A 5,648-nucleotide genomic window follows, 5' to 3' on the forward strand; every position below is an offset into this window, starting at 1 on the left:
CTACTTGAAGATCTTGTTAACTTTGCCATTAGAGGAATACACTACAAAAATCCTTCAAAATATGCATTTTTTTAAGTTATAGGTCCAAATTATGGAAAATTGGTCTTTTTGGCTGATTTTTATGTCCTATCTTGTAAAAAGTGTAGAAAATTTAGTAAAAATATCAAATATTAAACTTTGAGGGCTATATTTATCTAAATATGGTGGTAATCAGCACTTGAAATAAAGTTTTGAGTAGATTTGAGCAAAAATTAGGTTAGAAATGAGGAAAAACTCACTTTCATTACTGCAGTTAAGGACATATAAGCATTCCCCTATGGCAACATGGAAAATCCATTATTGAGTACTTTTTTTGCTTTAGGTGCCCTTTACTGGTCATGTTTTAATGTGAAAACACTGTATTACAAATTTAAAGCCAAAGATATCGCCTTTTGTGAAAATTTAAAGATTTAGGATTTTTGACATGTGATCAAGAAAAAGGGGAGGCATGTCAGAAATAATTTTTTAAAAATAGACCAATTTCTCAGAAAATGATTACTTTTAAAACTATCTCTTCATTAATATTGAAAAACAAGTTGTGATTGATTTTTTTTTTATTTGAAAAGTCAGAAAAAGTTCTTTGCAAATATTTAATGCATTTAAGTATGGTAGAATATTGTCACTTTTTTGCTCGCACAACTTGGTTACCCTATATTTAGAAATCAAATATTTAAAAAAGTGCTTGTCACATTTCACTGAAACTTTGCAAATGCATTCAGTATGTGTGTAGGAAGATACCTGTATAGTTATTTATTTTTTCTAAGACAAAAAGTGACTCTTTAGGTTACAGACCACCAATTCAACCAACGAGCATTTGGAACGTACGCAAAAATAGTTCTACGCAGAAATTACCCCTTTTCCTCATAGTGCTGTGAAAAAAGTTCTCATCTTATTTAAAAAATTTAAACAGTTTCTGAAAAGAAAAACATTTCTGTACATTTTATAGGTGTATTTTGCTTCTTGTGATGTGAAGCCTAATCTCCATAATGATTTTTAAATATACCCCTATCGTGTGAAAACACTGGGATTTCCCATGCTATTTATAGACCCTTCACTTCCGGTGACCAGTACTGCACTGCAAGTCTGCTAACCCCACATGCCATTCTGAGGATTGTGAGCTGACATATGTAGAATCATGCTGATATATAGTCCTCTGCAGGTTAAAGTTAAGGTAAAGTCCAGAGAAGCCATTGAATATTGTGAAATTAGCATAGAAGCCTACGGGAAGTGGAATTAGTGGTTTTTAGCCTAAACTAAATTCTTCACTCCAAAATGGGTTAGGTTAAAAAAGTAATCAAGGGAACCAAGGTTATTGCAGTAATCAAAAGAATGTAATCTAGGGACAAAACCAGACATGGAAAACAGACATACACAACAAAGAAGATAAAGTAACTAAAATCATACATAAAAAGTAACAATTTGCACATTTAAGCTTACCTTGCCAAAGGTCACGTGAGCTATTGGCACCACTTGGCATCCAGCATCGTCGTCTGTCATTAACAATTTTTCGTAACTCTACTACTCTGACACTACTTGACCAATTGGAACCAAACTTAGTATGAATGTTCCTTGGGGTATCCAGCATAGAACTGATATGAGGATTTTCGATCCGTCGAAAAACATGGCCGCTGCTGCCGGTACTATAAATAGAACATAGGGGTCAGACAGTAGATTTTCACATATATTACCAAAACCGTTAGGTTTAACCTAATTCTGACATAAGTAAAAGTGTTCAGCATGATGAGATCCATCAGTGGACACATTTTCGTTTTAATCCATTAAGCAATGTTGGAGTGACTGCCCTTCTTGACATTTGTTTTGCTATTTTTAATGTTATTTCTTTCAAAGAGTAATCAAGGAACCAGGGTTATAGTGGTAATCAAAAGAATGCAATCCAGGGACAAAGACCAGACATGGACGAGTAATCAAGGGAACCAAGGCTACAGGGGCAACCAAAAGAACGCAATCCAGGGACAAAGACCAGACATGGAAAACAGACATACACAACAAAGAACACAAAGTAACTAAAATCATACATACAAAGTAACAAAAGTAAATGAGCAACTCAGACTCCACTAAAAACTGGGAGCATGGACCAGGTGCACCGATAGGGTAAGCGTCCTCTGCCTTTCTAGAAACACCCTCCGAGTTGCTCATAAAAAGTCAAGTCCGGGGTAGACAAACGAGGAAAGGAAAACCATGACCCGTTGAATACATCAGTTTTCATGGTGCTGATGGATACACCATAATGATCCATGAGTTCACGACGACGACCATAAAACCTCCGTAGTGATGACTTCAATCTTGTAGCAACATAACTCTGTTCCAACACACACAACAAAGAACACAAAGCAACTAAAACCATACATACAAAGCAACAAAAGTAAATGAGCAACTAGGACTCCGCTAAAAACTGGAAGCATGGACCAGGTGCACCGGTAGGGTAAGCGTCCTCTGCTTTTCTAGAAGCACCCACCGAATTGCTCATAAAAAGTCAAGTCCGGGGTAGACAAACGAGGAAAAAATCTTCTCCTCTGACACCAATTGACCAAAAGGAACCAAACTTAGTATGAATAATTCTTGGGGTATCCTACAAAGAACTAATCTGGGGATTTTTGATTCACTGAAAAACATGACCTCTGTTACTAAAAATAAAACATTGGGGTCAGACAGTAGTTTTTCGTATATAGCTGATAAAAATAAAATCATTATCTAATATTAAAGAGTTAATATAACAAAATTAATTTCTGACATTGCTTATTCTTTTTAAGATTAATAATTCAATTGAATTTCTGATATTAGTTAGATATTTTTCATATTGGAAACTCATTTTATAATATTAAAAAATCATATTTATAAATCTTGTATAGAAACGTATTTTGTGATATAAAAAAATCTGCAGGAATATTTAATATCATGAAATAATTTTCAAATAGTTCTAAATTAATTACAAAAACATTTTTTTTATATTATACATGTACTAGTCCTTCCATGGAAGAATATGGTTAGCCAAAGTTGAAAATTTTGTAATTACAAAATCATTCTAAATTATTACACAATCAATTTCTAATATAGCAAAATCATTTTTCTATATTACAAATTAATTTTGTAATATCAAAAAACATTTCATACTTTTACTAAATAATATTTATGCAAAATCCATTTTTGGACCTAATAAGCGAAAACTTTCCTTTTCAATATTCACCCAACGTGCTCGATAAATCCTGTCTTTTGAAGTACTTTCAGGAAATCGTTGACATCGGCTGTCAGAAGTTAATAATACAATATAATGAGACTGTGTCAGGTACATGTTGTGTAATGTCTTGGACAGTATAATTTGCTTCTGAGTGGCGAATCCTAATGTAGAAAATACTTAAACTTATTTATAATAATATATACTATCTGTAAAGGTTCATCACTTGTTTACTATTAGATATGTTTGAATTTCTTATTATACTTTGCCAATTGATCTATAGTTTGTATAATTAAATGGTTTTTTTTTTTTTTTTTTTTTTTTTTTTTTATAATTTTAGCTCTTTAAGATGAACATAATAAAATTAATTTTTTATTCTAGAAAACCATTTTAAAATATTAAATAGTAGTTTAGCAATGTTTGACTTTACATGTACTTGATATCGAGAAATGACTTGTTATCAATTTAGATCGAAGATCAGAATTGATATAGCAGTCGCCAGAGCCTTTACATTTGTAAAGCCTTTTAGCATCTGCAATTATCTCGCACTACCGCAGGAAAATAGTCCAATTGGCTTACCTCATTAAGGTTCAAATGCAGATAGTTAGGTCCACTTTATAGGTATTGCTAATACATCATAATTAATTCGATGCTATTTACGCCAATAAACAAACCCAATAAACAACTAAATATGCTGATTAATTTGGTTTGAATTGACAACGATTCAATTAAAAGTAGTTGACATCTAACCTCTTATCAGTGCCTGTTTATTTCTATGCGTTTACCCGAATAAACCAATCGTTCACTGTCGATGTATTCAAAATGCCTATAAATGCTTTATTCTTAGTTGAAGACGCCAAGGAGTTAAATATATAAATCTCTGCAGTTTGAATATAATGCAAACTGGCGCACTGCAACGATGCATCGTGAATTTTGGTGTGTGCGGTTTTAAATGTCCTTCGTAATCAGAATGATTAATTTAAAAAAAAAATATTCAGTATGATATTAACGATTTACAACAATAAGCTTGTGTTAAGATACGTTTGAATTTGTTCCCCGAACTTTCCTTTTATACTTTGACGATTATTTGAGGCCTAAAACTTCAAACGATCGATATAAATTGATGCAGTACATGAGTACTTTGATTAATATTTGAAGGTATGTTGTAATAAACAATCTTGTAAAATCCATTTCTAATATTTAAAAATCCATTTACTTCTAATAATAAATGCTTTTTTAATATTGAAATTCGAATAGGCCAAGTGAACTTAAACGGTAATTTTTTATCCAACCTTCATAAAATATATGGGGTGGGTGGGAGGATTTTATTTTTTATTTCTCACCAGATATTTGCTTCCCTAATTTTAGCTATTTTAAGTATAGATATGTTCTAAATCCATATCCACATCAATTTCAGAGAAGGAAAAAAGAACTTGAGATAAAGGATACTACAGACACTGCTGAGTCAGCCTCATATTTTGAGCTTCACTTAGAAATCGATGGTAAAGGAAAACTATTTACCAAATTTTTCGACAAACGTGATGACTTTTCATTCAGAATTGTCAACTTTCCTTTCATCTGTGGCAACATACCTTCAGCACCTGCATATGGAGTGTTCATATCACAACTCATACGTTATGCCAGAGCTTGCCGAAACTATGCTGACTTTTTGTATCGCGCTAGAACTCTAACAAATAGGGTTCTGGAACAGGGTTATGTTGCTACAAGATTAAAGTTATCACTACAGAAGTTTTATAGTCCTCACCATGAAGTCGTGGATCCTTATGGTGTATCCATCTGCACCATAAATACTGATTTATTTAATGGTCATAGTTTTCCTTTCCTCGTTTGTCTCACCCGGAGTTGACTTTTTATGAGCAACTCTGCGGGTGTTTATAGAAAGGCAGAGGACGCGTACCCTACCGGTGCACCTGGTCCATGCTCCCAGTTTTTAGTGGAGTCTGAGTTGCTTATTTACTTTTGTTACTTTGTATGTATGATTTTAGTTACTTTATGTTCTTTGTTGTATATGTCTGTTTTCCATGTCGGTCATTGTCCCTGTATTACATTCCTTTGATTACCGCTATAATCTTGTTTCCCTTGATTACTCTTTAGTCACAAAGAAATGAAAGATTTGTGTGTCATAGTACCTCAATACTAGAAACTGGCACGAAAAAAATCCTGTTTTATTGCCACTCCAATTTCTTTATTTTTTGTCATTTTTTAATTAATTCTATTTGGCCATAGTTATATCACTAAATGAATGGCACAATTTAGGAATATGTTATGTAATTTATTGTTGATATTATGATTTTTTTTTGATATTACGAAACATTAAATTTTGTCCACTTTGGCTTATCATATATCTCATTTATAATATCAATCTAGTCTGCCTGTAAATCATATTCCGGATATA

Source organism: Perna viridis, chromosome 1 (assembly GCF_037379345.1).
Source record: "Perna viridis isolate PV_CMFRI_1.1 ecotype Kerala chromosome 1, ASM3737934v1, whole genome shotgun sequence".
NCBI lineage: Eukaryota > Metazoa > Mollusca > Bivalvia > Mytilida > Mytilidae > Perna > Perna viridis.